Raw genomic sequence first — 24371 nt, 5'->3', positions numbered from 1 at the left:
TTTATTTTCATTAAAACCAGCAGGTACTGTTGTAGCATAAGCCATCTCAGCTGTAGACAAGAAGGATTTGGAGTGGAGTTACCAGATCTCCCTGTCCTCATTTTCCCAGCACAAGAATGCAAATATGAGCATGAACAGTGAAAGTTTCCCAAAGAAGCTGGACTGAATGAATAGCACCAAAAACCATTCAACAGCACCACCAGTTTAATCCATTCCTACTTCTGCCCCACCCCTGGAAGAGTTCAAGGCCAGGGGCATGGAGCAGTGTGGGACAGTAGGAGGTGTCCCTGCCCATGGCAGGGGGTGGAATGAGATGGGTTTTAAGGTCCCTTCCAATCACTCTGTGATTCCATGATTCTCTCCAGGACACAGCAGTCCTGTCTTAAATTACCTCCCCCAAAAGTGTAATTTTCAGGTGGCCCTTGCCACTGATCTCCATGCAGACCAATGCCAGGCCTCCACCTGCAAAAATTCTGTAAATTTGTCCTTTTGCCACCATCTCAAGAAAAACATCCCTTAAATTAAAAGAAGCAAAACGCCGTCTCTCCCTGCGCCTCGGGTATCGGGAGGTCTAGAGGCTTTTCCAAGCAAATTATCTCGTTTAGGAAAAAAAATAAGATTAAAAAGAAAAACAAACCCGAGTTTGTTTAACTTGTGCTCCAGTGCCTCCCAGGACAAGGGCGATCACCTCTGTCCCGAGGAACAGCGAGTCCACCCCGAGCATTGTTCCAGAGGCACGGGCAGGGACTGGCTCAGGGCCATCTGCCACTGCCACCCCGCACACAGGAGGCACCCCAGAGCCCTGCCTGGGCCAGATGGGGCACAGCAAAGCTCCCTGCTGCATTTTGGGGTGCACCAAAAGCTTTTGAGCTGGATTTTGGGGTGCGCTTCAGGCTACAGCGGGAGCTGAGATGGGCACAGCCAGGCAGAGCGTGCCACCAGCCCCAGGATCACCTGCTGGCCACAGGAGCTGGCCTGGCAGACAGCAAGCAGGGCCACAGGGACTGTGCCAGGGCTGGCAGGGCCACGGGGACCGTGCCAGGGTTGGCACATCCCTGGGCACTGAGCAAAGGAAGGGCTCGGGAGAGCGGCCACGGACAGGGCAGGGGTGGCATCGCAGAAAGTGCCCAGCAGAACTGGTTTGGCAAACAGTATTTAACCAGCACTGGCATCATCCAGCTTCCTGCCTTGCAGGAGAATTTTCAGAGTCTGGTCACTGCTGGATTTTTAAAAATCTCAGGAACAGGAGCACAAGGAACCACTCAAAGCCTGCTTGTTTCAGCCTGCTTCTAGCAGGGCACACCTGAGAGCACAGGCTCCCTAAAACCACAGGGGCTGGTGCATCAGCAGCTGTACCCTCATCACATCCCTGGATCAGAGGGTGGCCACAGTCTGAGAGTGCTGTCACCTCCTTGTCACAGCCCCAAACGAGCCTCTGTTCCTGCAGGACAGACTGAGGGGCTCAAAGCACCTCATTTCTCCCTGCTTGGGAGCCTCAGCAAACCACCAAGCGTGGCAAGGCGCCTTCCCTGGGTTTAAAGTAATTCCAGATCTTCTCTTACCCCAACAGAAAGCTTTTTTTATTTTATTTTTTTTTACAGTTCTGTCCCAAGACTGATTTGTTGATAGGAGGCCTGGAGCAGCACCCCTACTGTCAAAGACAGACTGAGAAGGCTGGGGCTGTCCAGCCTGGAGAAGAGAAGGTTGCATGGTTGGTCACCTCAAAGCAACATTCCATTATCTGAAGGGGCTCTGAGGAAGCTGAAGAGGGACTCTGCATCAGGAACTGCAGTGAGGGGTCAAGGAATAATGGGTTCACACTGGAAAGAGTGGGAGTTTAGGTATTTGGAAGAATGTTTTACTGTGAGGGTGGTGAGACACTGGCACGGGTTGCCCAGGGAGCTTGTGGATGCATCCCTGGCACTGCTCAGGACCTGGCTGGATGAGGCTTGGAGCAACCTGGGATAGTGGAAGGTGCAGGGGTGGAACAAGGTGATCTCTTAGGTCCCTTCCAACCCCTTATGGTTCTGTGACTCTGTGGCAGCATGAACATTCACCTTGCTCCTCCCAGCCCCTTCCAGATGTGCTTCTGTGCCATCACAAGTCCAGATGTGCAGCAACCACTAATGACAGCCACCAGAGAACTTGATTTACAGAGCTCCATTTTTCAGAGCTTTCATTGCTCTCCAGCCCTGATAAGAATCTTGGCCTGGGGCTGGGCTTGCAGGCTGGGACCAGGAGCTGTGGTGCCCGGCTCTCTCTGACACAGCAGCACTGCTGCCAGCATCCCTCGGTGCAACAAAAGCATTCCACCTCCTGCCTCTGTTCCAGCAGCACCCAGCACCCTGGGGTTTGCTCTCCAAAACCTCCCCAACCACCACCATGGGTGGGACACCCATGGAAGCAGCACCACCACCACCCCCTTCCAAAAGGCATCACCCACTGATCCTCCTGTTTGGCACAGATCCATTCCAACTAGATTGTTATTTTTTTCCCCAAAATCACCTTCCTGGCTGGATTTAGAGGCAAACAGCCCTGGGTTTAGACAAACACACCGAGCTGAAGGGAGGCACAGCCTCTCTCAGAGCTCCATCGATTCAAGTTCTCCTTTGACAACAGATCCTGTGCTTTAACCAGAGCGGGGGAAAGCTGCCTTTGCTTCTCAGGGTTTGTTTATAAAACACTGCCAATACAGGATCCACACACAGAAAGAGCAGGGAAGGAAGAGGCTCAGAAGTGCCTGGAAACAATTCACTGTGACCACAGGGAGATTTACTGCAGCTTTATCCAGGGTGATGGAACGGCTTGGGCTGGAAGGGACCTCAAAGCCCACCCCACTCCCAACCCCTGGCATGGGCAGGGACACCTTCCACCAGGCCAGGCTGCTTTATTTAGAGCAGAGCCAGTGTGAAACAGCCTCCTGAGCTCACCTCCCCTCCAGGGACCTCCATTTCCCAGCCACCACTTTACAAGGTGACAAAAAGAGTGGCAGCAGTCCCCAGGACCCCCAGAGCCCTGAGACAAGATCCCCTCAACCCCTGCTTCTCCAGGAGAATGCAGCTTCACTGGATCTGCCCCACCAGAGCAGGTTGCACAAGCACTGCCCACAAGTGCTGCTTTTCCAGCAATACTCACACCTCTTCCAGGAAATGTATTTGCAAACTTCAAACACCATCAGACACCCTCCTCAAAGAGTTTGGAGTCTCTAAGCAGTTTTCTGTCTCTAAACACACACTGTGAGAATAGCAGGTGACACTGTGTAAAATCTACTGTCAGCTTAATGCTCAACTGTGGCCAGAAAAGCAACTGGATTACCATGGAATAATGAAAAATAACAATAAAGAAGCAAATTTGCTGCTGTGTTAGCCCAGTTCCTCCAAAACCATGTGGATTTTGTCAGATCTAGACACTCCTCTTCCTTTTCCAAGTAGGCACTATAAGAGTTTCAGAGGGGCAAGAAAACCATCAGAGGTGTGGTACAAATTTCTCATGCAGGTGAAGCAGATTACAATAAACCTGCAGCCCAGACAGGGGTGACTTAAAGATATCATAGTGATGCAGAATCATGATTAACACAGACAAATCACTGATCATTCAGCTTTCCATCTATTTCTGTCAGAGCTAGAACTTTTCTCCCTGCTTTTGCTGGGTGAGAAGCTGAGTGGACCCAGGAGGAAGGAAAGGGTCCACAATCTGGAAAAAGCACAATTTGCACTGTGTTCTCTGCATTTACCTGCTCCTCCTTAGCTGCACTGAGAAACTGATTCGAGGTGCTGGAAAAAAACCCAAAAATTTTCCAGGATTCCAAAAGCAAATGGACAAATTTGTTACGAAAGAGGACAAACACCAAGTGCAGGGGACCAGGAAACCCACGAGACAAGTCACTGCTTGAGAAGTGTCACCATGCACATGTCCTGTTGTGAAAGGCCTCCCAAAGTACATCCTCTTGGATGCTGCTGCAGAACATGGCAATGAAGAACTTTTAAAGACCTTAAAAAACCTTAAAATCTCATTTGAACGCCAACCTGCAGTCACCAAACCAACTCAGCCCTGCATTGTCCCACACAGATGTGACAGCCCCATCTCCCAAAGTGTAATTTTTGCTCTTTAAAACTTCCTATATTGCACTGAAATCACGTATCAGATTCTTTCCAGTTTCTACACCTGCACCCAGTAAGTTAAGGGAAATACTGGCAAGTGGCAGTGTTGACACAAAACTCAGGAATCCTCATGGAAGGGGGACAGAGAGCACAAGCAGTGTGAGCACTGAAGCCTTCACTGCAGTTAGAGCTGTGGAACTGACAATTAAACAGGAAACCCAACCCAGTGGAGCTGTTACCTCTAAGAGCTCCTCTCCAAGGGAACACCAGGTACAAACATGCCCCAGCAAGGAGGATCCAGACTGACCAGTCCAGCCCTCTCTGCCAGGACATACATCCCATCTTGGCCAAACACATGGTTTCCCTGCAGCAGCAGCAGCAGCAGCACAGAGGTGCCTGCATGTGAGATCAAAAGCTCAGCACGGTGATTCAAACACCCAGAGCAGCTCAGGAACACGGCAGCACTTCAAGGAATCAGCCCCAGTGCATTTGTTTAGCAAATGCTGACTTTTCCCAGCCAGCCATCACAAGAGGCTCTCACATGACAGCCCAGAGCTGAACAAACACTGTGCTTCTGCCTCTCCCTGCAACTTCCACTCTCCAGCTCACACACATGGTGAAAATGTGCTGCTCACACCAAACACTGCGACCTCCTGACAGGTTCTGTGTGGTGACACCAGCAGGGATTCCATGTCTGGGCATGTTTGTCCTACATGTTCAAGTTTTCTGTGTGCACCAAATTCCAGGACTAACCAACTTCCCAGCTCACCCAGGAGCTGCAGTGCCTTCCTGGACAGCACCTGGGAGCAATCCTGCCACTGTTCCACAAGCAATCCTGCCATTATTCCACAAGCAAGTCCCTGCAATATAAACAGTGCTACACCTGCACTGAAGTCACTTGTGGCTGTTCATCTTGTTTCCGACAAATGGCAAGACACTATTAACTAATTATGAGCTGCTTTATTAACATGGAACTAATCCACAGCTATGGAAGGGTGGAAAACCTAGGTGGAAATAATTAATCTAATTACATGTAACAGAAATTGTCTACAAAAATAATCAAGGAAAATGTTTTCAAGAGTTTCCCAGCCTTTTGCTTCTTATAGTCACGGAACGCTCCACAGCTGATTTCCAGGGAATCACACAGATTCCCTGAGTAAAGCTGCTTTTCCCAAGCTCTTTTCAGTTGTGTCTTTAAGTCAGGTGCTCAGACTGATCTCTTGTGGAAGTCCAAGCACTGAGACACCAGCCCAAACTGAAAACATGGTATCTTGGTGAAAGTGAAAACACCCTTCGCCCATTTCTATGTTAAATTAACACAAAACTGACATTATTGAGCGTGGCCCTGGTAGTATTTTCCTCACAAAGTTTCAAACTGAGGAAATCCCTCGTGGTACCTTGCACAGACACTTTTGCAAATCACCACCCTGACCAGCACTTACAGCTGCTCTGAAAACCAAAGGTGCCTCCACAGCCTAGAAAGAAAAATAATCTGGTGGACACCCCAAAACCACCAAAGTTTTGTGCCCTTTCTCCTTCCTTGCTAGGAACATACAGGAGTATTCACATGATTTCTGCTTCCACAGATTTCACAGCAATACCACTGGGCAGATCTCTGAGCAGTTTTTAGACCTCAACAAGAATTGATGTCGAAACCACTGCAGGCATCCCAAACACACAGAGAAGCAGAATCACTTTGGGAACAACCAAGTGGGTGAGGAGTGAAGTTAAACCCTCCCAAGTGTCCCCCAAAACTCTGAACAAAAGATCCAGAGCAAATTTGGAAATGCCACCTCATGCTCACCCCAGGTTAAAGTGGCCAACAGCTCGGAAATTATTTTTTTTCAGAGTCGAGCAGGAAGAGCTGCAGATTCAGAACCGCCTGTTTGAAACCTGGGACTGTGCAAATCTGCAGGAATACAGAGCCCTCCTTGACTAGCAAGACTCTGGCAGAGGGTCTGAAAGAGCAGGATGCTTCTGAGCTCAATCCAGTTTCTCAGCAAGAGCAGCAAGAACAAGCAGTCTCACAGATGGATCCGCGTGGGAGGGAGAAAGGATAAAAGTCTGCCTCGGGAGCCTGTTCCAGCTGCTACCGGAGCCTCGCAGGAGTCGGCACCAATTGGGCAGAGCCACCTATAAAAATCTACTGCCTTGGCTTTTGCTGAGGCCCTCTTCTCTCCCAATTCCATGTCTTTCCCTCACCCTACTGTTTCCACGTTTGAAGGAGTCCAAATCAGATAGCTGGAAGTAGTGCTTGACAGAAGGTGAATGCAGACTGGGAGTTTATCCTGTTTCTTCATGCCTGCCTTGTAGATCACCCTCACTGCACACACTACTCAGGAGCAGAAAAATCAAAACTCCTTTTACATGCTTGACTGAGAGGTGATTAAAAATGGAATATTCGAGGCCAGGTTGGAACCTGAACCAGTGAGGGGCAGCCCTGCCCATGGCAGGGGGGTGGAACTAGACGGTCTTTCAGGTCCCTTCTGACCCAAACCCTTCTGTAATTCCATAATTCCACATTATTTTTAACCAGAATCCCCCCAACAACATTTTCAGTGCCAGGAAGAGGCTGTGTGGCCAGCAGAGAAGGAGCTCACCTCACTGGCTGAAAGCAATTCTCTACTGAGGTTGTTTTTCAGCTCCTCAGGTAGGCAAAGGCAGAGAGAAAAACATTTACCTTTTCTCTTCACACACTTGAGCTGTTCCAGCCACATCTGAACTTCTTGTTCCTTCTGACAAAGAATCAGAATAACTGGTCACTAGCTGTGCCTAACCCATCTGGTCTCCCAGCATAAAATAGCTGAGTACATGTGTCATCAATCACTGTTAATTACTTTCATTAACTTGCAAAAAGAATATTGACTTTTTTTAAAGAACAAACATTGTTTAAGGTCAGCCTAGTTCTCTCTCTCTCTCTTTTTTTTTTTTTTAATTGAATGCTATCTGATTACCAAGAGAAAATAATTTGGTCTGAACACTCAAGCAAGCCTGCCACCCAGCTCGTGCAGTTCTTTTGTCTGGTGAGACATTTCCATCTCCTCAAGTCCTTTTCTGGAAGGGCCACTTTGATCCAGAAGCTTCGTGCTGCTCTCCAGTGCCTCGTATTAACCTTGCTGCCATTCCCACCTACTGCCCCCATGGCTTTGGCAGTGCTGACCTTTGGCATGCTCTGGGAAAGAAACATGGCCCCAAGGTCTCCACAAACACGTTGCATCACCGTGGAGTGGACATTCAGCCCTCTGCTGTAAACCAGTGACACAGGCACAGACCGCAGCAGCCCGCGCGCTCTCCTCTGCAGCGCAGCCTCTGCCAGCACATCGAAGCAGCCAGGAGCCACACGGTGCCATGCACAGCTCCCCTGCACTGTCCCCCTGCTCCAGAGGCTGCCTGCCATCACCTGGTGGCCCCAGCCTGAGCTCACCTTCCTGCCAAGCACAGAAGTCCCTGCTCACAGAGTCTCATGTCCAGGCACTCTCTCTGGAGGAGCCACTCCAGCTCAGTGTTTATTACAGTCACTGGCTCCAACACTGCCCACCTCCAGAAACAGTTTTGTTTGAGGACATCCCCCCAGCAGTGTCCCTGCTGTCCCCCTGTATCCCATAACTCTGCCCCCCATTCCCAGGCTGTGCTTCCCAGCCCACAGTGCAGGAATGTGTGCCGAGCTCAGGTGGGCACCCTCCACCCTGCCTGGTGCCCAGCTCATGGGGCACAGCACAGCCTCACCCACAAAAGCTCTGGGACCTCATCACAAGCTCCCAAGTTTACATCTCTGCATGTTTTATCCTTCCTGTCTAGCACTGAATGTCAATAATGATACCAAAACACTGCCCCTTCCCACAGCCACCCAAGCAGCCAGACCCCAGTCCCAATGAACTGCAGGGGATCATGGAATCCCAGAATGGTTTGGGTTGGAAAGGGCATCTCATCCAAACCCCAATGTGTGATGCCACTCTGCCACTTCTCCTTTTAAAAGGCCTGTTTTCCTACAGCCAATAAACATGCCTTGTGTATCTTACTCAAAGGATCTTTACCTAAATCTAAATTTTACATACAAGCATGAAGGATAATGCACCAAACAAAGGAAGAACTCACAACTTTGCCTTTAAAGTGCAATATAATTTACTTTTATTTGTTGGGAAAACCTGTAACCACTGACAGCATTCCTCTGCTGCTGGGATCATCCCTCAGGGATGCTCACAGAGCAGTCCTGGGAAATCTGCTCAGTCAGTCCTGGCTCCTCTGCCAAAGCTGCTGAGACTCCCAAGCCCCAGACTGCTGATATCTGAAGGGGCAGGAATCCCCACAGGAAGCTGAAATAAATATTTAGTTTTATATTCACGGGAGTTCCACCATTTCCAGTTTAAAAGCACAATTAACATTTTCCAGCCACATCCACAGCCAGGATAGGAAACCAAGTCAGTCACCACAAACCTGTGAGTTCCTCTGCTCTACCCCTCTGAACAGGGTTACATTTCTCATGACCAGCATCAACCTTTAATGAAAACTAGAATCATCAGGCAAATACTGCAGTCTTAAAAGCTGACAAGCAAGAAAGGCAAGGAAGGAGCAACTGGCACCTCTCAGGCTCCAGGAGGTTTCAGGTTGTTTATTATCTATTTATCTCTTTTATAACACCATCAAAACCAAAGAGGAGGAAAAGACCTTTAAAGAAGGTAACCTGCAGGTTACCTTGACAAAGGCCAGCAAACTTTTGGGAAATGACTTTCCAGGTGCTGCTCCCAACATCACAGTGGTTCTTAAACTCAGTGTGAAGGAAGAGCTCCATTTACTTTAGGATTTACATTTTATATGGCCCATTTTGCCTGTTTGATGTGAACACAGCAAGGCAAACTGGAATTGCTCTTGGCAATAAGAAAACTGGACTGTAAAGCCATAAAAAGGTTGGACATATTACTGACAAGGATTGACACAGTACCTGCCATGGGGACTTTTTAGGGTGGGTTTTACAACACTGTCAGTCACCAGTCAGAAAGGGATTTCAACTCTGGGTCCTCAAGGAAGCCTTAGAGCCCTAACTTAGGGTTTGGGTTTCAAGGGACCTTAAATTCCATCCCATTCCACCCCTGCCATGGCAGGGACACCTCCCACTGTCCCAGGTGGCTCCAAGCCCTGTCCAACCCAGCCTTGGGCACTGCCAGGGATCCAGGGGCAGCCCCAGCTGCTCTGGGCACCCTGTGCCAGGGCCTGCCCACCCTCCCAGGGAACAATTCCTAATTCCCAATATCCCATCTATCCCTGCCCTCTGGCAGTGGGAGCCATTCCCTGTGTCCTGTCCCTCCATGCCTTGTCCCCAGTCCCTCTCCAGCTCTCCTGGAGCCCCTTTAGGCCCTGGAAGAGCTCTGAGCTCTCCCTGGAGCCTTCTCCTCTCCAGGTGAGCACCCCCAGCTCTCCCAGCCTGGCTCCAGCCCTCAGAGCATCTCTGGAGCCTCCTCTGGGCTCTCTCCAGCTCCTCCCTGGGAGGGCCCGAGGGCTGGGGCAGCTCTGCAGGCGGGGTCTCACCTGAGAGGGGCAGAATCTCCCCTTCCCTGCTGGTCACAGTTCTTTGGATGCAGCCCAGGGTTTGGGGGTTTGGGATTTCAGGGCTGTAGAGCACTCTGCTGGGTCCTGCTGAGCTTCTCATCCACCAACACCTCCAAGCCCTTTATGGCTTTTCACACCAAACAGCACAGACAGAACACTCCTCCCTGCAACTGCCTCCTCTTTCGGGGTGGGAATGAAGCAAAGTAATTTACACCTGCTTTTGTCTCTCTTCAGCCTTTAAAAACATCAAAGCCCAACTTTCGGGGTCTTTTCTGGAGCTTGGGATTTTGCACCTTTGCATGTTTCTAAACCTCCTCCTGTAACTTCTGGCTAACAGCTCCAGCTTCTGCAGCAGGAGGAATTGCTGGGCTTTCAAGATAAGCTGCCATTAGTCACCAAAGCTCTGCAGGATCTCCTCTCACCTCATCCACCTTATCACCTGCTGCTCGGGATACTCTGAAATAAATGAACGAGAAAGAATACAAGGTGAAAACAACACAAATCCAAAGACTCTGTGTGTAAGCCTTAATCTGGATCCATCTTGTACCTGACAGGAGGTTCTACTGAGCTGGAGTTGGTCTTTTCCCCTGGTAACAAGTGACAGGACAGGAGGAAACAGCCTCAGGTTGTTAATGGGGGAGGTTAATGTTGGATATTTAGAAAAATTTCTGCGTGGAGAGAGCTGTCAGTCCTTGAGCAGTGGTGGAGTCCCCATCCCTGGGGTTTAAAAGCCATGTGGATGTGGCACCCGGGACATGGGTTAATGGCAGTGCTGGGGGAACTGTTGGATTTGATGATCTTACAGAACTTCTCCATCTAAATGATTCTGTGTTTCTATGAGCATAATGATTAATAAGCTACATTACAGCAGAGGGGGAAAAATGGCCTGACAGCCGATGCCTGCAGCCACCTCCAGCCCCTTCCCGAGGGAAACCATGCACAGCCTCGGCACACTCCGACAGACAAACACCTCCTCGGGATGTCAGGCAGCTGAACATTTCCATTTCAGCACCAGCTTTCCATTGAAGCAAACGGCAGGGCCACTGCAGAGCAAACAGAGTCCCATTAGCTCAGAGCACTCGGCATGCAAAGCACACTTCAGGGCTGGGGCGGGGGGGGGAAGGAGATTGCAGGAATTCTTTCCTGAAATGGAATGGGGAGATAAGATCGAGTGAAAAGGAGCAGAGGCTGCTGACATATCTAGACTCCCAGAAGCCAGTAAATATGCAAATAGGCTGCCATTTCTGCCAGTAACACTCAGAACCAACTTTGATTCTGCTCAAATATATCGCATTAAACAAGAGAGATAAGCCTGGCACTGAATCCACACAGAGCAGCTCCCTTTGACCAAGACAGCTTCACTTCTCACTCCAGGAAATCCTGAACAAAGCTTTCTATTCAGTCTCCACTCTGACTATCACAGTGTTTATGAATAACTTTGGCCATTTACCTTTTAGTAGTCTGATTTGGAAGTGCTATTAAAAACTCCACATAAAGCCATAAACCAGCCTGGAAAAGCTGCATCCATCCAGTCCCAGTCACAAACCCTTCCCCAAACCAGGACAGGGCTTGCTGCCCCAAAGCCACAAACTGCAAATTTCACACGAGATGTCAGAGAGGAGAAAAAGAAAGGGTGTATTGAGTGTGCATCCCTGGAGACAGATTACAGAGCAAGGACTGAAGCTGATGTGACCTGATAGCGATGATAAACTCAGGAGATGATAAAGGCATTCCCTGGACATCCATCTGTTGTCCTTGGGCTTGGACAGACACGCCAGGCAGAAATACAGATGTATGAAAATATTAAATACAGACATGATTTGTTCTCATGGATATCAAGTATATACATGTGAAATAAATAGCTGTATATTCAAACACCAGAGGCAAAGAAAGCATTTCTTATTTTCACTCCATTTTATCTGCCTACCAGCTCTGAATCAGTGAGATGAGCTCAAAGGCTAGTGCTGGCTCTAGTCTGAGGTATGCATTTTGCACATTGCTAAACAAAAGCAAAAGCAGCTCTGCCCTGCCACGGCAGGGGCTGAGCTCAGCCTCAATAACCAATTCCATTGCATGAGGCTGTTCCCTGAGAGAGGGAAAACAGCACAGCCTGCAGCCCTCCTCAACAGCCCTTGGCTGCTCTTCCGAGATTCCAGCACACAGGCAAGAGTATCCAGAACGTCAAGCAACCACCAGCATCAAAAAATAAGCATGTACAGAAGCCAGGGAGATGTAAAAAATAAACCCCAGACCTCTGCAGGCTGAATAAGCCTCCCACGTGTGGCACAACACAACAGGAACAATTTCCCCAGCCATGCCAGGCGCTGCAGGGAGATGAAAGCAGGCTCCAGCTCTCCAGGAGCAGGACCTGCAGGCAGTCAGGAATTCCCAGGAGCAGGAACCCATCCCCAAACCTGTGGCAAGCACAGCAGAGAGCAATCCAACAGGAGGTGGCTGGAGAGGGCTCCCAGTGCAGCAGGAAGGTTATGACAAAGCAGGATTGCTGGCAGGAGGAGAAGCAGAGGCATGGGCAGGGCTGAGAAGGGAAGAGCCCAGGGAACACCTGAGCTCAGGCTGTGCCCCTTCCATCCATCACAGCCAGCCCCAGCAGTGCCCTGCAGGAGAGCACCAGGAGCTGGCCTGGTTTTGCCTGGGTTTCACAGCCACATTCTGGCTCCAGCCTGTGCTCAGAACTCCCTTATCCCTATCCCCAGGCTGCCATCATTCCCATTTTAGCTGCCAGTGCTGGGAAGGAGCCTCAGAGCTATATGCTGAGGCCCTGGAATTTAAATATACGATAACACTGTAAATAAAAGGAAACAAATTCCTTAAGGAAAACCTTTTCACATGCCAGATCAGTTCCCAATAGTAACTGCTCTGCTTTGACAAGAGATAAATATTTACAGTCTGAAACAGAGAACACCTTGTGTTGCAATACTGGAACGCAAACCTTGTCAGTCCTGGTATCCTGAAGAGAGGGTTTTGATATTTTAAAGAAACAAAAATTAGAAATAAACCCCCAAGCTGAGCACTTAGAAGCACACACACATTATTGTGCTCATTTACCCCACCAAAACAAAAACCTGAAGGTAGTCACACAAAGAAATTGTCAAACATGCTGAATCCAGAACAGATTTTCTCAAAAGGAGACCTCATCCCCCAGGGAATGTAGACAGTTTACAGCAAAAGTCTAAATTATTGCCAAAAATATGCTGCTTTTTTTTTATTTATTTATTTAAATACAGTCTAAGTTGCTCCTCTTAGACATTCCACCAGCGAATGCAGGCACTGAACATTTTTCCTACTGGAGCAAAAAGGCAGCAAGGAGGATCAGATGTCCATATCCAGCTCCTTGGACTGGGGCATCCCACTCCAGGAATACCCTCAGGAAGAGGGAAGAGAGAGACCAAGAGCTACAGCCTGAACTATCTCTGAGCTTTCAGCATGACTCCCAACCTCGGGGCCTGATCAGCTCCTTCCAGCTAAGGAAAGAATGTGGGGAATGTCATTCATAGTGGCACTTGGGAAGATCCAGGCATGGGAAGTGCACAATGGCTGGGTATCCCCATTCCAGGAGGGTGACAAGCCTGCTGCAAGGAGATGCTCTCATTCCTGCCCAGCTCAGATTGCTGGGGTTTGCTGCCATTTTAAATGAGCTGAACACCCCATTAAACACGAGTGGGTTTGGTTTTTTTGTTTTGCTGCACTGTCTGAGCAGCCCAAACTGCTGTTTCTGAGAAGACCTGCACGAGGCCAGCCTGGCTGGGCTGTTGCAGGGCAGGATTTCATATCTGAGGTGCAATTTTCCTCACCCAACCGCTGTTGGGGCTTTTATGGCCCGCTCCCTTTGAAGTGGGGCAGCCACAAGAGTTCAATGTCTACCTGCCACTCTCAGCTCCCTCACTTCCTCCTCCCCTTCCCAGGGAACCATTCATTCCCCAGGGCAGAACTGTCCTGCCTTGGCCTGGCTGCTGCCCCAGGACCCCATCCCTGCAGCCAGCCAAGCCTTATGTTGTTCTGTGCTCAAGTTCTCCATTTGCTCCCCTGCTTCCAGCATCCCTGCACAGCAGTTTATTTTTAGCCCAGCATTTTTAGAGCAAAGCCCAGAAGCAGCACACTTTCAGTGCCAAACAGAATTCAGCTGTGACTCTGATGCTGTCAGCTGACAGGAGGACACTTGGCTTTGGTGGCCACTCAAGGCTGCTGTCACCCTGTGGCTGCCACCCAGGCCACTGCTGGCCCCTGGGGGCTCTCCCAGCTGCACACACCAGTGGCACAAGGGATGGTGACTCTGCCACTCCCTGGGCAGCTCCTTCCACAGCCTGACAGCTCTTTCAGGGAAGAAATTCCCCCTGATGTTTACCCTAAGTGTCCAGACAGAGAGCTGTGCTGGCCCGGGAGAGCCCAGAGCTTGCCCCTTGCAGGTCCCCATGGGTGTTTGCAGTTTGGGGTCACTGCTCACAGCCAGCTCAAGGCAAAGGGGAGAGCCCTGCTGGCTTCAGCAGGTGCTGGATCGAGCCTTTAACCACCAATACAGACAAGGAGAAGTGCCCCATGTACAAAGTTAGGCTCCTGCCCAGTTTTATCATCAGCTTTCTGGGGTCAGAGGTGGTTTTCACATTCTAAATACTAACACTTGCCTTCTTTTGACTATGGCTTGTTATTCCAGTGCAATTATAAAATAATAGAATCAGATCCAGCAGGTATCACCATCACCTTTTTCTGTTGACAGAACACAACCTAGTAGAGGCAACAGCAGTAAGAGACACCCAGACACAGCAACTGAGATGAACAAAACCAGGTTATCTGTGTAATCCACCCAAAATCTGCAGGGGTGCTTCAGAAAATTGCACAGTAAAAGTCTTTTCTACTCTCAACAGCTCACAGAATGTCCCCCTGAACAAGGCTGCAATGACAAGGCCATCTTCTCCAAGGCATAAAGCAGCCAGTGACAGAGCCACACTTTGCCCTGAAATCACATCAAGCCTTTTTGCCCACTGACCCAGAAGTCCCCAGCTTTTCTGCAGGTTTGATAATTTATAACACAAAACCTCAGATTGCTTTTCCCTGTCACAAGCTGGTGGTTTTTGCAAAGCTTCAAGCAGGAAGTGTTTTTCCTAATGGTAAATATTTCATTCACTGTTATGATTAAGCCCATCCTCAAAGCTTTCATCTGAGGCTGAAGAGGGATGAACAAGGGGATGAAGAAAAGCCTGACAAGGAGAGGCAAACACAGCTCCCAAGGAAGCAGTAGGTACCTACCATGTACAATCAGAATAAATACTCCTTTCCTGTCCTCTCCCTTCTCCTTTGATCATGCATCCAGGTCATTATCTTGTGAGAGGCAGTCCTGACTCAAATGTATCCTTCAGCCTCCACCAGGATCTGACAGCAGGTATCACTTGTGGAAATAAATAAGTAAAGAACATTTCCTCCCAACCAAAGCCCTGCTATTTGACTCAAACAGAAAATCTGTCTTGGGTAGGAGAAATGCACAACAGAATCCACATGGAGAGTAATTTATTTTATTTATTTTTTTTCCATGCATCAAGTAGTGAGGAAGAACTGCTTTGCACAGGGAGCAAAGACAACCCAACAGAGACCCTGCCCACATTCATGGAATGAATAAGGTAGGAAAAAACCTCTAGGACCATCGAGTCCAGCCATTAACTCAGCTAGGTCTGTTTCTTTCCTTGCCCCTGAAGATGCTCCAGCAGCACAAACCACACTCAAACTGCACCATCTCCCTGGGATGGCAGCAGGAAGCTGCACCTCACTGTGCTCTTGCCCTCTCCAGCTTTAAAAACGTGCCAGCCTTCATCCCCTCCAGCAAGACCTCCACAAGAAACATGCTCCAGTATCCTCTGAGTTATTCTGAAGCATTATTCTGTGCTCCCTTTTTCCCCAAGCAGGCTGGAGAAATAAGGCAGGTTTCCCAGGAGGACACACAAGGCCAGCTCGGTGTCCCTGCCCTGGTGACCTCGCTCCTGCTGCTCCTGCACAGGTCCCCTCTCCTGGCTCACCCACAGCACTGGGGACAGCAATTCCTTTCATTGCAAATCTCTGCTGGCTGGAGGAACAACTGCCTTCACTGGAAGAGATGAGTGCCACATATGTAGTGCTGTAAAACACAACCCAACCTGCAGGAAAGCTCAGGCTCACCTATGAATTCTTCCTTCAGGACCCATCCTGACAGACAGGCTGCACACAGCTCTTCCCTTTCCGGGGCTCCCTGGGAATTCCATGATCTTTGCATCCCTGTCTGTCTGCAGTTGGACCCACTGCATCCAAAGTCAAGGCCAACAGCCCATCTGCCATCCCAGCCCACCTCCCTCCAAACCAGTACTCACCATTACCTGCCCACCTCTCCCTGCCCGGAGCTCCCAAGGCCAAAGCTCACAGACTCTTCCAGTCTGCACGAGCCTCGTTGTTATAAAAGTGTGAAAATGCAATTTTTCCTCACTCTTGTGCACATCATTTGAGCAGAGAAGCAAACCTCACCATTCCACATGCACATGGACCTGCAGTAAAAGGCAGCCCATGTTTTTGGCTCTCCAGGAGAACCACCTGTATTGAGGATTTTACCAGAATCCACCACAAACAGTAACAAGGACTAGGTAACTGTAGCTCCCATGAGGGAAATGTAACCTTCCAAATGCCTTGAAAAACACTCCTGAGAATTTCTTGGGAACAGCACACACCAGGATTAATTCCTTATTTCAGGCTCACACTGAGGACCCTTTTCTTGGAGATGAAATTTTGTCAACACAACCCCAAAAACCAACTTGAGCATGATTTTCCCTGAGCAAATGCATCATAAGCTGTTGGAGCACATCAGGAAAATCCAGGCAGGAGAAGGATGTGACAGCCCAGTTATGAGTAACTGCTATTCCTCCAAGTGGAGTTAACACAAATTCTATCAGCAAACCAATGTTCACGTGACAAATGGAAGTTCATTTCACAGGGAACAAGACACAGTGTACTAATGCTCCCAGAATTTAACTGTAATTAAGTCTCGCTGACAGACACCTCATTAAAGCACCACTTCTCCAGAAAAATTAATAAAGTGAATTATTTCCTACGTGTGAAATATCAGGGTTTTTCACTGCTCATGAAAGATACATGGAGTTCAGTTCAGCTGGATGTCACTGCTCCCCAGAATGAAGGAGTGACACGCTTAAAAAGACATTTAAAACAACACATTGCTGGGCTGCCAAAACCCAGGCTGGGATGCTCAGCCCTTGAATGTTATTTTATCCTGTAATGGCAGAAAATAAACCCCCTGAAACACAATTCTTCTTCCAGCAGATAGATACACAGATAGATGAAATAACTGGCTTGTTATTAGAAAACCAAACTAAATGAAGATAACCAAATTTTGGCCAAACTAAAAAAAAAAAAAAAAAAAAAAAAAAAAAAAAAAAAAAAAAAAAAAAAAAGATTCTCATGAGCCAAAGATCCAGTTTTCAAATTGCAACTTTTTGGGGTTTAAATGCTTCTTATGTGATGAACAAAGGTTCAGCCACTGATGAGGGGGGCAGAGGGCTGAGTGTGCCCAGGCCCACAAGCCAACACACATTCCTCTGCACTGGGAGATGGCTCTTGGAGGCACATTTTAATCAAACTTCTCTGAGGTAATATCCAACACAAAATGAGCTAAAAAACATGGAGCTGATCAAGATGTGCCCAGTAATGAATGGCTGAATTTTCAGAGGGGAAGGCCAAGCTGTAATTCCTTGCAAAGGGAAAACCACAGAAGCTTTCCAAGAGATTTTACAGTCCTTTTCTAATTGTTCCCTTTTTCAACATCATTATGCAACCTCCGTGTGCTTTCCTGCTTCTCTACCCCCCTTTATTTCACCCATTCTCCCCCCAGCAACTTCTTCTAAATGCTCTGAGGCAGCTCCTTTAAGACAGCCAGAAATACAGTGCAGATTTTTCTCTCCTCCTCCTCCTCCTCTCAGTTTAAACTGCCCAAATCTTTCCGGTGAAGAAGCATTGCCCAAAATCTGCTCGCTATTCAAGCAGCCCTGGCAATGACAAGCAGCACTTCATGAATCATCTGTTATATATTGCCTTATCAACACGGTCCACTGCAGGAGAAAGTAAACCTGGCCCACTTGGGCCTTGTGCATAACACAATCAAAATGCAAGTGCCAATAATTACAGGAGGGCTCTGAGGAGTTCCCTCATCCAAGGATCCAATATAGGCTATATATATATATATCTATATATGTGTGTGTATATATATATATATGTGTGTGTGTGTATATATATATATACACGCACACACACACATATATATATTTGCTTATTTATATATTTATATATATTCATATATATATATTTAAATAAAAATTATTTATTTGTTTATTTATAGATTTTTTATATATTCATATATATATATAGGCATTTTGGGGCAATTTATGTTGCCTCAAATACATATTAAAAATTATTTATTTGTTTATTTATATATATTTCTATATTCATATATATATATAGGCATTTTGGGGTGATTTAGGTTGCCTCAAGTATGTATTAAAAATTTTATTTATTTGTTTATTTATATATATTTATATTTATATATTCATAGATATATGCATTTTGGGGTGATTTAGGTTGCATCAAATACATATTTAAAATTTTTTTTTTTTTTATTTATATATATTTATATATTCATATATATAGGCATTTTGGGTGATTTAGGTTGCCTCAAATACATATTTAAAATTATTTATTTGTTTATTTATATATATTTATATATTCATATATATAGGCATTTTGGGGTGATTTAGGTCGCCTCAAATACATATAAAAAAAAAATAACATATATATATATATACACATATATATTTGAGACAACCTAAATCGACCCAAAATGCTAACAGCCATTTCCTCCCCCACCACACACAGCTTTTACTTTAGTATTTTAAAAGATTAAAAGACTGTTTACCCCTTTTACTGGTCACCAATATTGCCATATTTCTAATCATTAAAGCAGACAGCATTAGTGTTTCTGCTGTTTGTCAGCTTCAGCTATTTGAGGCAAACACACATATTTTTATGGGGCTTTTTTCCCCCAAGCTCAGCAAGTGAGGGGAACCTTGCACTGCTCTGTTTCCTTTCATGGCATGCTTGGACTAGGGAAGCTGGAAGCAAAGGCAAATGGAAGGGAGAAGCTGGCCATCAGGGAAGGGGGCTCAAAACTGAAATGCAATGGTGAATTCAGTGACAAGACAAATCCCACTGGCTTCTCTGCCCACTGAAACACATCCTTACAAAAGCACAAACTCACAGGGTTCCAGCAGGATTCTGATAAAATCTAAGCCCACAAAGACTTGTTAGCAGGATTGACAAAGAGGATGGGAAAGTGATGGGAAAACTGGAAACAAGCTAAAGGTGAACTGGCAGAGCAATGAAGTAGAATGTGACACCACTGAAGAAGCCAGCAAGAAGAATACTTGGCAAATATTTAACAGATGTCATTACCAGTGGCCCAATAAAATGTTCAATTAATATTTCCTTGTGGTTTGGGACAAGCTCTGCCATTTGAAACAGGCCAGCAACAGATCCCACTGAGCAAATAAACTCCTTTGTGTATACTCAACCACGGGGACAAGACAAGTGAAATACAGTCCCCAGAGCAGGGGTTCATTTTTTTTTTTTGTATATAAATATAAATACACAATGCCAAGGAGTGCACAAACACTTCTTTGGCTGGAGGAGGACACCAAAGAAGTGTTTTAACCCCAAGATTAAGCTGGCACAGCTGGGCAAGGAGCACTCAGGTTCTCAAACCCTGGAGGGAGCATCACTTAGCCCACAGTGACCCAGGGTGACAGCTGGTTACAGGGACCTTACAGAGGCACACCAGCACAAGGGGAACCCTGGAAGATAAAGGAAAACTCCTGAAATATTTGATTTATCCCATCTTACGTATTTATGGGCAAGTTAGCCTCAACACTTGGTTTGCAAGGTGTTTGGGCACTCCAGGTATAGACTGTCTGCAGCTTCCCCTGATTTGAAACCTGCAAATGAACCTTGAGGACAAGTTCCAGGCGCTGCAGCAAGTTTCTGGATCACAGATTCACCTTAAGCTGGCTTTAAAAAGTCTATTCCCCAGAAAGCACAAAGCATTTGAGAGATAAAGAGAGCAAACTGAGCTAAACCCACAGGCAACTTTAACCTTTGTTTTGAACAAGTCCTGCTCCTCACCCCTGCAGCCCCACGGGTTTAAGGTTGAAGACTCAACTGCAGATTTTCAGCAGGCTATAAACAGGCAGCTCCTGTGCTTCCACCTCTGCCCATGGCAGGAAGGAATTCTCCCCTAGGAGGGTGGGCAGGCTCTGGCACAGGGTGCCCAGAGCAGCTGTGGCTGCCCCTGGATCCCTGGCAGTGCCCAAGGCCAGGCTGGACAGGGCTTGGAGCACTGGGACAGCACTAGGGACATGTCCCTGCCATGGCAGGGGTGGGATGGGATGGGCTTCAAGGTCCCTCCCAAGCCCAACCATTCCATGATTGTACGGCCAGGAGAAGAACAGGCACTGCCCATGGGGCTGCAGTCACTCTGCTCAAGCTGCTGCTCTCCAGCAGTGGGCAAACCACAAGGCTGGCACGGCACGGGCTGGTGCTGAAAGCACAACAACCTGACAAGCTGGGCAAAGCCCCCACCAAAAATCATCCCTCAGCTAACACAGGTCCATGGGACGTGCAAACCTTCCCAGTCCAGATGCTCCAAGGGCTCAGGAGACAGTCTGGAGTTCAAGGCCTTAAAGATTTGGGCAAAACAGGTTTCTGCAAGACAAGCCACTGCCATCTGCACCTACCTAAATATCTCCTATCAGGTCCTGCTACCAGGTAACTTCCTCAGGAGTTCATCAGTCCCCAGGTGTCTCTAAACACATCACTACTAGTTTAAGAAAAACCCCTCATTCTCATATTTACCTTTTCCTGTTGTTACTGCACTGCTGTTTTTTATCTTTTCTGCATTACTGGGACATTGCCTGTGAAACATAAGCACAGCAGAGCCTTGCATCTTCACCAGCATAAAGATTATGCAAGAAACTATCCTTAGTGTTTTCATCTACTCTTGGAATGGTTTGGGTGAAAAGGGACCTTAAAGGTGATCCAGTTCCACCCCCCTGCTATGGGCAGGGACACCTTCCCCCATCCCAGGTTGCTCCAAGCCCTCTCCAACCTGGCCTTTCTTTATTTTCCTGGTGATTCATCATCAAAAGGCAAGGAAGAAAGTGAAACTAATTTCCACTACGGAGGCCCACATCAGGACCTGTGTCTCCTCCACCTGTTATGTCCCACCCTGGAAACTCCCTGGGCTTCCCAAGAACTTGGTAACTCACACCTGGCAGCTCTCCTCTACTTTAGGATAGTCCATTTAGCAGATTTTAGGAGGTGGCAGCAAACAGACACAGGCTGCCCACCAGACATCTCCTCCCAAGGGAACACAAGCTTTTCATGCCTTCCTTCCACGCCTCCATCCCGCTGAGCAAATGACAAATTCTTCTGGTGTTCTGAGCTGATTTTCAAAATGCTTTCTCTAATCTGTCTCCTTGCTAAAGCTAAGTCCTGAAGCAAAACAAACAAACAAAAAAACAGGGTGGCAAAGTTAAAATGGTGAAGATTTAAAGATATTTTTTCCCCCTAAGTTTAGACCACCAAGGGCACAGCTTAATATCAACGCCGGGAATCTGTCAGATGCACATGCTAAAACACGCCATCCAAGGACAGAGGGGGGAAAAAGCAGAGAATCCTGGAAAGCTGCATCTTCCACATTTCACTTTACCCAGAAAATCTGCAGTCACTAAAACTTACTCTAACTGGGTGGCATTTTACATTTCCAAATGTAATTGAGTGAGCGTGTTGCCATGGCGACAGCAGGGTTCTGCAATAACTTTGTTGCCTTGTAATTGCTGTATATTTGTATACAAGCAGCTGAGCTTTCTTTAATTCAATGCCCTCAACTCTTTCCAGCGAGGCTGCGGAGCGACGGCGGCAGCTTTTTAGGCTGAGAACTCTCAACAGTGGTGCTGGAAACATCAGAAACGATTAAAACTCAGCGCCGCGACCGACCGCATTACACACACACACACACACACAGAGAAAAAAAAAACCCCACCAGGAAACCCGGCCAAGAACCAGATTATTATATAAACTTCAGAGCTCTTTAGCTTTTAAAAATGTTGCCGTTGCAACGACAACAACAACAACAACCAAGAAAAAAAAAAAAGCACGATTCGGATAATTAACTCCAGGTAGATTTGGCAGCGAGCGGAGCACTTTGAGGGCAGGGAATAAATGCAGCACGAGTCCCATTTATTGACAGGGCACAATACCAGCAAATCCAAACGCCTTGGCCAGGGGATTATTCGCTCGCTGTGGTCCAGAACAGCGCTTGCTCCATCTCCCCGGCCTCCGAGCAGCGCTGCGAGGACAAGGGGATGCGGCTGTGGGAAAGGAGCAGGGCCTGGTGGGAGAGAAGCGGCAGGACGGGAGGGAGCCAAAGCCTCGCCGCACGCCCCATCCATCCCAGGCTTTTACAAGGCATTTTCACACCCTCAATCCACCCACACCTTCCCGACACACATCCCCACTCCTTGGGAGCGTTTGCGGAGCTGTAATCCAGCCCGGAATATGAGGCAAGGCTGGAACACGAAATCCTCCCGTACGGGGCGTTAGCGACGAGCCCGATTTATGCCAAAACAATTTATCGACAGGCAAAACCCCCAAAAACCAGCGCCTTCCCCTGCCGCGGAGTGGGCGCACAACACAATTACGCAAGTGCTTTGAGCCAAGGGCAGGTTCCCTTCCCCTCCAGCCGCTGCCCAGCACTGACAGCGTCCAATTATTGTTATGTAAATCCATCAGCTCCGCCGAGCTGTCACCGACACCCCGGCGGGCAGCATTTTTGGGGGGAGCGCGCAGCATCTTCCCCTGATAAATCCCTGCAGCAAAACCCACACGCGGCTGCCGGGCAACACCTCCCTCTCGCCGCGCTGCTCCGCCAGCCCCGGAGCTCGCCTGTTTCTGCTTCATTTCGCCCCGAGCAAGCCGAGGCTCCAGGTTTCACCGAGGCACACGTGGTGTGTCCCCCCTGGAACCCCCAAAAACGGAGTTCTGCCCCCGAGGCTGCAGCCCTGGGCCTGGGAGCCGTCATTGCCACGGCCGGGCTCCCCGAGAGCAGCACCCCCGGTTTGCTCCTCCCGGGCACAGAAAAAGCCATTTTGGGGCTTTTCTTGCAGGAGGAGCTGAGTGCCGCGGGGCCCGAGCCCGGCAGCCCCGGACGCAAACTTTCCGCAAGTCCCGCGTTATTCCCAGGATGAGGACGAGGGAAGGAGGCGCGGGGGGAGAGGATGCAAGGACCGACCCCGGGCCGCGGCCCGCCCGGGCGCCGCAGGGCCCCGCCGCGGGCGTCGCCCCCGCCGCAGGGCCGCGCCCGCCCCGCCGAGCCGCGGGGCCGGGCCCCCGTGCGGCGCTGCCCGCGGCCCGCCGCTCGCTCGCTCGCCCCGGCGGTCACTCACCGCTGCCCGCATCGCCTCGCCTCGCTTCGCCTCGCCCCGCACGGACCGAGCGCCGCCGCCGCCGCCGCCGGGGGGACGAGGCGGAGCCGCGGCCGCCCGGGAGGGGCGGGGCGAGCGGGCGGGGGGGCGGGGCTGCAGGCGGCGGCGGCCCCGCCCGCCCCATTCACAAAAAACCGGGTCCCGCGCGCTGAGTGGGCGGCGGCGCTGCCCGTCACGCCCCCCGCGCCCCGCCCACCCCGCCCGCCGCGCTCGGGCCGGGCCGGGCCGATGGCGCGCGGCGGCCCCGCCCCGCCCGGCGCACCGCCCAATCAGCGCGCGGCCTGGGGCGCCGCGCGGCTCAAATCCGCCCGCCACCACCGCGCGGGCGCCTGCCATTGGCCGCGCCAGCTGCCCGTCACCTCCCCCTCCTACGGCCGGGGCGCAGCGGCGACCAGCGGCCCCCGGGAGCGGCCCCGCCGCGCCGCCAGCCCGCCGGGCGGGGAGGCGAGCGGCCTTAAAGGGCCCGCGCCGAGGGCAGCTCAAGCGCGGCGGCGGGGGCGGCGCGGCTCGGCGGCGACGGAGCGCCGCGTACTGACCTGGGCGGCGGGCGAGGCGGGGACGCTGCGCGGCGATGGCCCCCTAGGCGCGGAGCGCGCCACCGACGGACTCAGCCCGTGACGGGTTCCGCCATCTTGGAAATTTTTTTAGATGGGGAGTCACGTGGTGCGACCATTTTTTCCTCGCGGCCAATCAGCGGGCGCGGGTTATTTATAGCCGCGCGGGGGAAGGGGACCAATCGGGCCCCGCCCCGCGCACCCCCGGCCACGCCCCGTGGCGCGCGGCCCGTCGCCATGGTGACCGGGGGGCGGGACAGGGGCCGCCATGTTGGCCCTCAGCCCGCGGCCCCATCGGGAATCGGGATCGTTGTCCTGACCCCCCCCCAGCCCCAGAGCCCACAGCAACTGCGATCCGTGCCGTGTAGACGGTATTGCGGTAAAACGTGGAACTTTGGGGTGTTTTTACGCCCCAGGTTTCCGCAGCCGCGGTCCCGCTCCCTCACGGGCCGGTCTGTGTTTTCCGCCAGGTATCGCGTGTAACACTGAACATCTGAGGCGAGGGGTGAACGACAGAAAGGGCAGGGCATATTTGCCTGAATTACCGAGAGGAAATAAAGAAATAAAAAGGAGTTTTCCGGCAATGCTTCCCTCTATCC

The 24371-nt window shown here is 49.7% G+C and overlaps 1 protein-coding gene across 2 annotated transcripts in view; it reads right to left on the bottom strand.

Moving 5' to 3' along the window:
- Window positions 1–23909, bottom strand: part of HDAC4 (histone deacetylase 4) — a 182519-nt gene extending 158610 nt beyond the window's left edge. The window contains exon 1 of one of the 2 annotated variants that reach the window (XM_071418104.1): window positions 23755–23909. The gene's annotated coding sequence lies outside the window, so the exon portion shown is untranslated. Of the gene's footprint in view, window positions 1–23179; window positions 23318–23754 lie in introns of those variants that run through there. The other variant, XM_071418105.1, reaches the window with a different exon arrangement.
- Window positions 23910–24371: the final 462 nt, after the last annotated feature.

Source organism: Agelaius tricolor, unplaced genomic scaffold (assembly GCF_023055355.1).
Source record: "Agelaius tricolor isolate 1412-34295 unplaced genomic scaffold, bAgeTri1.0.p SCAF_75, whole genome shotgun sequence".
Lineage (NCBI taxonomy): Eukaryota > Metazoa > Chordata > Aves > Passeriformes > Icteridae > Agelaius > Agelaius tricolor.
Note: the sequence above shows the minus strand (reverse complement) of the source record. Positions and strands in the feature narration are given on the sequence as shown.